At 50.5% G+C, this 12,402-nt stretch overlaps 1 protein-coding gene and 1 non-coding gene across 2 annotated transcripts in view; both read right to left on the reverse strand.

The window, feature by feature from the left end:
• osp (myosin phosphatase Rho interacting protein outspread) overlaps positions 1–12,402 on the reverse strand; it is a 114,405-nt gene that overhangs the window by 81,995 nt on the left and 20,008 nt on the right. The gene's annotated exons all lie outside the window — the stretch shown is intronic.
• TRNAS-ACU (transfer RNA serine (anticodon ACU)) lies at positions 427–499 on the reverse strand. Its single transcript has one exon. It is a non-coding gene; the product is annotated as a tRNA-Ser (tRNA).

A 12,402-nucleotide genomic window follows, 5' to 3' on the forward strand; every position in this document is an offset into this window, starting at 1 on the left:
AGAACAGAACGTAATTCTATTTGAGGCGACGCGAACCACCAGTCGCCCGGGTCGGCGAAAGGAGAGCAGAATACAGGCGCACCCCGATGGGGATCTCGCGTAAGACCCAAGTGAACGCCTGTGTACGTATGTATGTATGCATTTATAGACAGGGTGTTTCACCTAAGAGTGCACACATTTTTTTTAAAAGTGGGCTTTTTCAGTTTAATTTTTTTTAATTGGTTTTTGGGAAAGGAAGTGGCACAGTATCTGTCTCGTATATCGTTGGACACCTGGGAAGGGACAAGGGAGGGAGTGAAAGACGAAAGGAAGAAGTGCCGTAGTGGAGGGCTCCGGAATAATTTCGACCACCTGGGGATCTTTAACGTGCACTGACATCGCACAGCACACGGGCGCCTTAGCGTTTTGCCTCCATAAAAACGCAGCCACCGCGGTCGGGTTTCGAACCCGGGAACTCCAGATCAGTAGTCGAGCGCCCTAACCACTGAGCCACCGCGGCGAGTCGGCTTTTTCGGTTAGAAGAAGAGCGCTTTTTTCGGCATAGCATTGTCAGCGGTGTAGTACACATCAGAAAACAGCTAAGCTGTGCTAAACTAGACAGCTGCTTAACTAATACTGCAGTGTTAGATTTCTAACTAAAACTGTTGGGCTCCTTAAACATAAGTTTTTAGAATTTCGAAACGCAGCTACCCTCGGTGCTGTGGCCCAACAAATTTAGGCTATTTAGAAGAGTTACTCGCACTGCAGAGCGTGCTTTGCCTGCAAGCTTCTCGAAAGCGCATGTATTTTGGCGCGACGTAGACACAATTTGTTGCGACACAGCGCCTAGGGTAATCCGGTTTTCGAAATTCTAAAAACTGATACGGACATTACTGACGGCGAGCTACACAGCTCTCAATAATTAAGCAGCCTAAAAATAATAGTTAAAAAGCTTACTATTCAATATTAGTTAGCCAGCCTGCTAGTTAGCACGTCTTAGCTGTTTGCTGATGTCCTTCATCGCCGAGAACGCTATGCCGAAAAACGCGCTCTCTAAGTCAGTGTTTTTTTTTTTTAATTGTCTAAAGTCCTAGGTTAAACACCCTGTGCACATAGACGCCAGACGAGTTTCCCGGCAGAACATTTCACAACTGCAAACCGCCCCGACTCTTATACGCTGAGCTGTTTAACAGTCAGTTAGCACGCTTCCAAGGTTAGCTCCCTCGACATCTTCGCCGGCCGTGGTGACATCCATCACGTGTATACCAGCCCACACTGATCAGCCGCTAAGTGGCACTGAAACTTCTCAAAAGGAACGTACACGTACGTTGCAGCCGCTGCATGGACGGATGCTGCTGAGTAACTGTCGGGACGGGTTGCGCAACGGGCTGGACACTCAGCGAAGCTATACACCATTCGCATTTCCGGCGCCATTTAAGCAGCCGAAATCAGACAAACATCCGCCGACTCCGTCTGTCACTATAGTTTTCTGTTTTTTCTGCGAACCGCTAACGCGGCTGTCACGAGGCAACGCCGCGCTGCTTCGCAGGGCTCAGAATGAAGACGTCAAATTGACGACGGCGACGCGCAGCACATCTCCTTTCACGCCAGCCGGGACGCCGTGTGAAAAAAAAAATAAAAACCGTGAAAGAAGGGGGGGGAGGGGCGGTGTAATTCAATCTGTTTGCCCAGGGAAACAGGCCCGGCGGCTGAGGCGGCCGGCCGTCTTATACACATACACGGGGGGGCCTATTCATTCCATCCACCTCCCATTTTCTTCCACTCTTCTTTCTTTCTCGCTCGCAGCTCCTAATTTCGAAACTCGCGGCACCGGAACAATGGACAAAAGGCCGAGAAGAGGAAGAAGACCCAGCACCCTTTCGAGGGAGCACTGCAACCCCCCTCTTTCGCCAGCGGCTCTCGCAACCGTCTCCGCGCAGAGGAAGACGTCGTCATTCGCGGGTAAACAAACAAAACAGGGCACGCGGCGCTGGCCGAGCGCTTGCGCAGTCGGCTCCCTTGCTTGCTACCCTCCCGTGTAACCAAGCCTGAGGCCGACGTGCAGGGCTCCCTTTTGCTTTCCGCGTGGCGGCAACGACGCTGGCGCAGCCAGCCATGCAGCGGCGTAAAAGGCCGCTCTCTTCTCGAGGGGTGATATTCAGAACACCGTCGGACCCAACGTACCCACTGAAATGCACGCTGCCTCGAAAAATCGCGACTCTGGCAGGTGGTGACCAGACAGAAATCTAGGAGGCAGGTGGGCCACTTAAATCACGTGACCTTGCGGCGTCATCCCAACCTGACCATCGGATTGTGAGCAAACTGCACACCGTGGCAGGTGGCCGTTAAATTAATGATTGGTCGCTCGGGATCGAAGAGCAACCTGGGCCGAACAAGGCCCACCGCTGGCAGCAGCTGCCATCGCAGGGTAGTGGCGCATCGCTTAATCGATACACCGCTGCGTCCGAAGGGTTATGAGGACTCCCAGTGATCTGTGAATGTAATGTAGAGAAGTACCTTCTGCATACATGGGAATTAACCAGCATACGCTATCGCGTCATACCTTTAAGGCGGAGCTTTAGTGCCTCATCCATTTTTTTTTTTTTAAGGCGAAAGCCTATAATGGTTCATGCTCGCGTCCGTCCGTCCGTAACACTCTTCAGCAACTCGATAAGAAAAAAAGAACCTTTGTGCACGATCGGATTCTTCCGCAGCCGAGCGTGCTAACGACTACGCTACTCCCTGTCAACGAATATATAGTTCTCCTTGTCTAGGACGCTGGATCAGCGTTCGCGGAAAGGCGTCGAATAAGACGGATGCCTCCCAAACGCCCTCCAGTGTCTCCAGCATTTAAGATTCACAAACAACTGTGTACCTAATCAACATCTCAACCACGCATCAGTCCCACAAGCAGCAACACCGCGCTAAAGGCTTCCGCCTCACCACACTTCAGGTCAACAAAGTGTCTCCTTGTTTGTTTTTTTCAGCCCATCAGCTCTACACTGACCATATATACGAGAAATTTTAAACAGGAGAGAACGGCGCTCCCACACTGCCGCCTTTTCAAGAAATGTGTGGCAACAACGGACACGCACTGCACAGCCTTCCGAGTAGCTTGCTTCGTTTAAATCAGCTTCCCACTTCTAACGGCCGAATAAACAACTCCCAAGTTTTTATCAGGCTTTACCGTGCGGGTTTTTTTTTTTTGTAATTCAGATTTAAATGTGCTTTCTGTCACGCATGTATTGGACTAAATGCGCGCTACACGACGCCGCTGCGTTTCTCAAGGAGTAGAAAGCGCCAGATACCACATGTAGGGCGTGTGATGAAAGGCCCCAGAGAAAGAGCTGTTGGACCTATACGGCAGCAAAATCTCTTCGCGTGCATTCATGGAAGCACCCATACCTGAGAAATATACCTCGATCAACGCTGAGAAACCTAGCACAGGTCTTTTTTTTTTTAATTGGTTTTTTTGGGGAAAGGAAATGGCGCAGTATCTGTCTCATATATCGTTGGACAGACACCTGAACCGCGCCCTAAGGGAAGGGATAAAGGAGGGAGTGAAAGAAGAAAGGAAGAAAGAGGTGCCGTAGTGGAGGGCTCCGGAATAATTTCGACCACCCGGGGATCTTTTAACGTGCATGACATCGCACAGCACACGGGCGCCTTAGCGTTTCGCCTTCATAAAAACGCAGCGCCGCGGTCGAGTTCGAACCCGGGAACTCCGGATCAGTAGCCGAGCGCGCTAACCACTGAGCCACCGCGGCGAGATTTAGCATACCACAATCCGCTTCAGCGGGGAGATATATCTGCGCGTGCGCGGGTTGCCGCGATAGGCGCACACCTGCTATTGCGCAGACGCATGAGGCCCTTACAAAAATTTCTTTAGACAGTCTATAGACTGTCCATAGACTTTTGTGTATAAAGTCTATATACTCTCTATAGACAAACCCTAGAGAATAGTCTATAGGCAATACAAATCCTCTAGACAGTGAATAGACAATCTACAGATTTGTGGACATACACATTTAGTAGACTTTTTGTCTATAGAGTGTGAACAGACAAACAGAAATATCTATAGGAAGGCAATACAGTCTCACAAGAAGTATATGACTGCCTATAGACCACTTTTATAAGGGGTGTCCCCGTGTAAGCCGACAGATCACAGAATAGCGCAACGCGGATCGCGATATATGCTGAACATATCTAATATATTCTAATCCGAAAACCCTCCCGAGCCTCGGCAAAGCCGTAAAGGTAACACTGTTTCTTAACGCGGCCCAGTCCCGTCTTCCGCGTGGTGCCAACTTTCATCGCAACGAGCGCGCGCCATCGGCGACAATCTCAAGCACGTGCGGAGAGGCCTTTTAAGAATAGAGGGCCGTTCTCGATATCCCCCCCCCCCCCCCCCACACACACACACACACTTAGCAGTCGCCGCGATAACAACGAGAAGCGAATGAGGAGAGGCTCGCGTCTTGAGCACACAGAGGGGGTGTACTCCGAAAGTGGCACCGACTCCTAACAGATGGACAGCGATGAGGAAATGGAAGCGGCATCGCCTCCAGTTCTTTTTCCCTTCAACAGGAAGCAACCGGACCGGCATTATTCTGTCCAGACTTTCCGCGAACCGGAAACAACCAGACCGAAATCGCGTCCAGCTGTTTCACCCTAAACCAGAAACAGTACCCCAGTGCCGCCGAGTACCCACCGGTGATACAATGGGTACAAGCTTTCCCATGGCCTGGTGCTCGGCTTCTTTAGGGTGAAATATGCTTGGGAAACCGGATCTTCGACCCTACCCTGAGTGTAAGAAAAAACCTTGTGCCATGGCGCTCTTTGGCCAAAGATGCCTTGGCGCCATAAAAATCCATAATCATCATCATCACCAGAAACAGCAGCACCGTCGCAGTGGCTCAGTGGTTAGGGCGCTCGGCTACGAGATTCGGAGTTCCCGGGTTCGAACCCGACCGCGGCGGCTGCGTTTTTATGGAGGCGAAACGCTAAGGCGCCTGTGCGCTGTGCGATGTCAGTGCACGTTAAAGATCCCCAGGTGGTCGAAATTATGCCGGAGCCCTCCACTACGGCACCTCTTTCTTCCTTCCTTCTTTCACTTCCAGCTTCCTTTACGGCGCGGTTCGGGCGTCCACCGAGATACGTGAGACAGTTACTGCGCCATTTCCTTTCTTTTAAACCAACTTTAGTTTTACTTCCGGTAACAAGTCTAGTTGTTTTCCCCCGAACCGGAATCGCACCTCTTTGTTTCTTCCTACGTCCATGTCCACTTCTTTTTATTTATTTTTATTTTAGCATACGGTAATGTAGCCTGCATTTCGTGTCACCAGATGTCGCTAACGTATATGACATGGTTTGGTTTGGGTTTACGCGTGTTTAATGTCCCAAAGCGACTCAGACTATGAGACACGCCGTAGTGGAGGGCTCCGGGAATTTCGACCACCTGGGGTTCTTTAACGTGCACTGACATCGCACAGCACACGGGCCTCTAGAATCTCGCCTCCGTCGAAATTCGACCGCCGCGGGCGTCCACAGGCGGCAAGCTCATCCACTTCCGCTCTTTCATGCGGCTATAATGCCTAAAAAAAAAAAAACATTCTACTCTAAACACGAATACACCGCTAGATGGGTGTAAAAACGGAGTAATCTGGCCTCTAGCGCAATCCCAAGGCCTCTAGCAAAGGCGTGATAGCTACACCAACGGGTTCCAAATATAAATGAGGATATCCACACCACAGAACACACCATGTCTGAGCCGCACAGTGAACCCTTACTCAGCGGCGCAGTTTATATTTATTCCTTATCCGCTCATCCAGTACGTCGCCGTTCTCACAAACGATGGGCGAAATGTGTACAGAACAAAATTTTCAACAACCAAAAAAACTGCTCTATACACCCGCTCATCTCCACCCTTTCTCACAGCGCCCTGCCACTCCGTCCAGAATACCCTCCACCAGAGACGCCATTCAATTACTCTGGATAGTTAATCGAGATAACGCAAACGCGTTCAATGCCCCATAAATTCTGCTCGCTCACACCCCGCCCCTTCTCCCTCTCTGCGCTTCCCGTATTCACAATCTTCAACTGCGCAGCGCATTACGCAAGACAGCAAAGCCAACCTCCTGCGCACTTCATTTCCTCCGCGTTCAAGCTACAGCACCTGCAAGCCTACGCCAATTCGGCTACACCTGCGTACGTGTTTCATTACTACACGCTCTTACACCTCAGCCGATAAGCAAGCAGCGGAGCTTGTTACATCCGGACCCGCGTTACCGCTTTTCGCTACTGGGCGTGTCCGCCAACAACGACGCCTCGCGCATTAGAAGGACAAAAAGAATGCAAAAATAATAAAAAGGGGGGCGACAGAGAAGGAACTCGACAGAGGCAGCAGCGACAGTTACAGGCAAATTACCGCGCGCGATTCTCGCGAGGCAGGCAGCAATGTTCGCCTCTCACACGCTGCCGTGCCCGAGTGTTGTTGTCCCCCCCCCCAACTCCGTGTACAAGAGACCGTAGCTCGACCCAGCAAGCGGCAGAGCCCGTGACGAATGACCCCGGTAATTGAAGCCGTACAGTCGCGGCGAAAATCGAAACAACGCGAGCGCAGCGCCGTGTATCATAGTTTTGCGCGATTAGCGGCCCAGCCTATATACCGTATATACACGCGGACTCGGTGATGCAGTCCTGCAGCTCGGACAGGGGAAGGCAGATTGTTAAGTGGACGGCGTTATGTGTACACGCAACGCCGGTAGCACCTCGAGCGTCGGCGCGCGCAGCCATGCACAAAGGTCCTCTCTCACTCCCTTTCTCTCTTCTATCTTTTTCTTCATGTACGAAGGCACTTACTTGCATGAGGTGTGTTAGGGCACCACAGACCCCGACACAAGGCACGGTTCTGGTGTCCATCCAGAAGTGAGACGTAGATTATATTGGCACTAAAAGGAAGAAAAAAAAACGAAATAAAGAAAAATGTGTCCCGGACCAGCGCGCCTTTCCTTTCCTCGTAACCTCTTCCTCCTCTCCACTTTCTAGCATCGTCTCTGGAACAGACCTGAATTCCGAAAGGCCCGCCGCGGTGGCTCAGTGGTTAGGGCGCTCGTCGACTGATCCGAAGTCACCGGGCTCAAAACGCGGCCGCCGCCGAGGTGAAACGCAAAAGGCGTTGTGCGATGTCAGTGCACGTTAAAGATCCGCAGGTGGTCGAAATTATTCCGGAGCCCTCCACTACGGCACCTCTAATTCTTAATTTCTTCTTTCCCTCCCTCCCTTGTCCCTTCCCTTACGGCGCGGTTCAGGTGTCCAACGATATGCGAGACAGATACTGCGCCATTTCCTTTCCCCCAAAACCAATTATTATTATTATTATTATTATTATTATTATTATTATTATTATTATTATTATTATTATTATTATTATTATTTCTACTGCTCGCCACTTCCATCGCTCTTTCCTTTGCCAATGTGCACACTCGAAGGGTGCGCATCAGTGCCTGCTTGAAACAAGCCGATCGCCCCTCCCGTTACCGTGGCGGCACCGAGATGCAGCAACTATAAAAAAAGGTCTCCTCCCCTCCTGGGCACCGGCGCTGGGACAAAGACGCAAAGCGAAACGAGCAAATAACAATCATCGTGTATATACACCAGCGGAGGCCACGCCGTGATCATTTCCTTTCCTCCGGTGTGCAAAGCGACGTCGTCGCAATTGCACCGGCAGCCGCCGCGCACAGGAGTGGTGTGCCCGTGAGAATTGCTCTCTGTGCTACATGCAGCCATAGACACACTCCCAGGTGTAATCTGCAGGGTTATCAATTACCGAGGCTACGCGACCAGTTCTGCTGAGCGACTCCGAGAACGCGCACTCGAGAGCGTCGCACCGGTGGTGCATGGTGTCCTTGCGCCACAGCCGTGTGTGTATATATAGGTGGTTGCTAGAGCCTTCTTTTATTTATTTTTTTTTTCAGCGCCGACCGTGTTTTGCAGCAAGGAACATTCAACCGGTGGGTGGGAAATGTCGCGCACCGGGTATTTAAATGTCTACAAAATTCCTCCCATACTACTCCGCACAGCCTCGTTCCCAACGAAAAACAGGAGAGGACACTTATAGGCTCCGCCTTAGGGGTATGACGAGAAAGCGTACAAAGTTAGGCTTTCTATTCTTAGCAGTTTGACACCTTTGAACGGATTTTCCTTTTTTTTCCAACTGTTCCAAATTAATTGATCAATTATAAACTATAAATTTGCTTGATTGGCGTCATCCAGCACTGGCTTTTCATTCTGAGCATTTTGACACCCTCGAGCCTACTTTTTCCATTTTTTTATTTCCTTAAGTAATCAATTCATTACAATTACTTCGTTAACTCGTCATCGCCTAGCACACACCAATCAACCATCAATCACTAGAGCACCAATTGCCATGGTACGATTTTTTTTTTTTTTCACGCAGCCCCCGGTTATTTCCGACACCCGGTGCCGACTACAACTTCGCCGACGGCGCCTTTCGACCGGGCGAGCTGTATATGATATATCGCGTAAAATGGTTTATGGTTCATGGGCGTTTAACGTCCCAAAGCGACTCAGGCTATGAGGGACGCCGTAGTGAAAGGCTCTGGAATAATTTCGGCCACCTGGGGTTCTTTAACGTGCACTGACATCATAAAATACACGGGCCTCTAGGATTTCGCCTCCATCGAAATTCGACCGCCGCGGCCGGGATCGAACCCGCGTCTTTTGGGCCGGCAGCCGAGCGCCATAACCACTCAGCCACCGCGGCGGCTATATATCGCGTAAAAGTGCGTCACCAAGCAGGCTCTCATGGGGCTTCATAACCGCACTCCGACGGCCTGGTCCGCCATCTTTCTCGACATCTCCTGACTTCAAAACCGCGGGCTTTGGCGCTCTGCGAGACAAAGCAATGCTAGACCATGTGCATCGGCAAAATAGCTTAAGAAATAGGTCGGCATCGATGGCTGTCCCTCCGGAGGGGGGGTAGGGGGGGGGGGGGTGTCGCCAAAGTGTACTGCTGAGAAAGCTGCTGTAGCGCTGCCATACTCCATTCAATACTCCGTGGTTGCTACCACACGCGGAAAGCGGTCAGTGCAGCCGCAACAGCGACGACAGCGGGCCCGTATAGTGAATGTTCGGGAATGTGGACATGTGTACCCGCCCTCATCAGTTGCTTCTCTTCGCTGATATTGCACCGACCGCTAGCCGGGATACTTTTCCGCGGTTCAGGGTGCCTCCATGGACATCTAGGCATCCAATACCGAAGAATGGACCGTGATGTGGTCCTATTCTCCCTAAAAAAAAAAGAAAAACTGCCGCGTTTTCTGCGGCAGTTTTCCACAACAGAAAACAGTGCACGCAGAGTTGACGACTCGCGGCGGCGGTATGCGGTAGCTGTGTACAGGCTGTCACACTCTGCTGTTTCCCGTAAACGGAGTGTATATATATATATATATATATATATATATATATATATATATATATATATATATATATATATATATATATATATATATATATATATGCGCACAATTCTGTTCCGATTCCAGTTTAATTCTATCCGAAATGTTCCTTCGCAGTTGGTGCAGTTGCAAGTACTAGCAACCGACTCCAACTTCTTGATATTTCGTATTTTCCCGCCTTCGATGACGTCACACCGTTTAGACCAATCGCGAATTTCCGTAACACCGCCCCCTTTTTTGGACGACGCCGGGTTTTCGCGCCGATGAGGCATCTAATGCTTCCAAGCAGTAAGCGCTGTACACACAGAGAAGCGGCACACCGAAGGGCCCTGCCGAGAACAAAAGCTCGACTCCCACTATAGCAGAGATTCCAAAATGGCCGGTCGGCATAGCACCGAACAACAAGAGGATCGCCGGGCACACACTCCAAAACACGAATACGCCTATAAGGGAGTAAAAAGACAGTAAACTCCTCTAGTGCGCACCTTTATTAGAGGACAACTTATCCCCTTTCAGAAAAACGTAAAAAAAGGGGAGTAAAAAGTGGACAAGCTGTCCTCTAGAGTACTCCCTTTTAACGAAAAGGGCCGTGGTGCTCGGCACGGGCAGAACGCGAAGACACTAAATCCCTCTTCCGCGCGCGCGCGTTCAAGGTCAACCAGCGCTTCTGCGCATGCGCACGGTTCTCAAACGAGCGACAACGGCGAGCGCGGAAAGAACAATGAGAGAACGGTAATTACCAGCGCGTACAATAATCCGACGGTCGAGCGTGACGCAAAAAAATAATGGAAGGAGACTGCGACGCAATGCAGCGACGGCTAACTATACATACGAGCACACGCACAGCTCAGCGGGGACACACGCAAGGGACAATTGGTTGCACGTACACTACTACACCCTGTATAAAAGACTAGTAGAGACAGGCTGGGCCCGACGGCGCGACGCCGTGTGACAGCTACGGGCCGACAACTGCGTCATACGGGGAGGACGGTCGTACCGATAGAACAGCAAAGCAAAAAAAAAAAAGGCACCGAGAAGCGAGCAGGTAAAGAGCAAATAAAAAAAAAAGAAAGAGGGAACAGAAAAGAAGGAACACCCTGTAGGGGGTATACGCGTGCGACAGAGGGATGCTATTGGAGTTCGGCTGGCAGCCCCAGCGGCTCGTCTCCTGCACGGATCGCTGATCACAATGGCTTTGCGTTAGGCTTCCCTTTTTGTCTTTTTTTTTGCCCGTTCCATTCAAGGCCTGCCGATGTTTCTGCGCTGCTTGTTCGTCTGGCCCGTAGCCCCCCCCCCCCCCCCTCTTTTTTTTTTCGTAGCACGCCGAGCTAGCAGAGTAGCCAGAGAGATTTTCACCGAAAATAGACTCCATGCACCACGCATAAGAGGCGCCCTACATGGGTGGCGTTTCGCTTTATCGGATGAGTTTCTTTTTTCTTTTTTTTGCTCGAGCGGGGCGGGCGCCCAATGCTGTACTAAAACAGGCTTACAGTTAAAAACGTTGCACCCTACATCGCTGTCACGTTTCACGAGTTTTCAAACCGTAGATACCGACTGCAGTACTATACCACATACCCGCATATGCCGTGTGTATGGGGGGCTGGTATCAACTGGCGCAGCGGTTTGAAGCGTTCCGAAGAGAGCCGCGCGAACACTGCGGACACGGAAGAAATGCGAATAGTGAAGCCGTGTGTGGCGAGACACACACACACACACACAAACGTCGCCACTTTCGGAACACGTCTTATCTTTTTCCAAGACTGGCCCAATCTCCTCGCATTTCTGTTCCGCCTTCTGCAGCACTGCGGGCTTGCCGAGAGGCGATGTTCAGTACAATTCCTTGACGCGAGAAGCAAGTAAGGAGCGAAGTTCGTACTCCAAAAAACTCTTACGAAAATACTGCGTGTCCAAGAAGAAAAAAAAAACGCCTGGGAGAGAGCGGAGACAAGAGAATGGTAGCCTTTACAAAACCCGAAGCTTGACAAACGAAGGAATCATTAATAACCACAGTGCAGCCCTAAGGCTATGGAGGGAAAAGCTGCACAGGTTCCTCGTGTAATCTTCGCAGTTAAAAAAAAATATATATCGTCCCGGTTTGGGGGTTCGAACCCGGTACCACCACCACCTGTCCGGGAACCGTCCGATGCGTCCGTTCCACCACCAAAACTATAGCCGCGCCACATGTAGCAAATTGTACGGCGAGGCGGAGTCTTACTTGACCACCCCTGCTTTCAGGCGGATTCGAAAAGCGATTGATAATTCGTTGAAGTTCGCTCGGTTTTTCACGTTCAAAACCTACGTCCACCACCGTCGCGAAGGCCTCCGGGTTAATTCCGACCACACACAACCTCTCGCGATCAACCATTAACTGCCACCTCACAAGGTGGTTGGTTTTCTCACAATCGGGTGGGTAGGTTGTTATCCGTGACCAGGCTGCGCTGCCGCATCCCCCCTCTAAATTTCTATTTACACAAGTCGGGTTTGGCGCTCTCTCCCCTTTGTGCATTTTGCCGTGAGACAGAATCTATAAAACATTTTTGGCTGTATTGCCGCCGATTCAAGTCTCTGAGAGAAAGGTTGCTGGAGGAGTCCTTGCAGCATCTTGGCCTTAGTTTGAGCAGCCCGCTCTTGCTATCATTTGGCGCCACCACATTTGGGTTCAGCAACAGATCTGTTTGCACCGCTGTTCTAAATTTCCTGATAGAATCTCACCGACTGCCTTGCTAAGTGTTCCAACCTTTTCTTTTCTATCCATTATTACATTTTGACTTAATCATTATTATTTAATCCCTCTATTATTATTCTTATAATTTTGAAATCAAAACTCTCATACCTTTTCTGTTCATGAGGAAGAATTCACCGGCGTTGCGCTCCCACGTGCTTTTCCTTTTTATTAACTGCGTTCAGGTGAATAGCCACCCGATTGTTGGCCGATCCCCCAGTG

The sequence above is a fragment of the Amblyomma americanum genome, chromosome 8 (assembly GCF_052857255.1).
Source record: "Amblyomma americanum isolate KBUSLIRL-KWMA chromosome 8, ASM5285725v1, whole genome shotgun sequence".
Classification (NCBI taxonomy): Eukaryota; Metazoa; Arthropoda; class Arachnida; order Ixodida; family Ixodidae; genus Amblyomma; species Amblyomma americanum.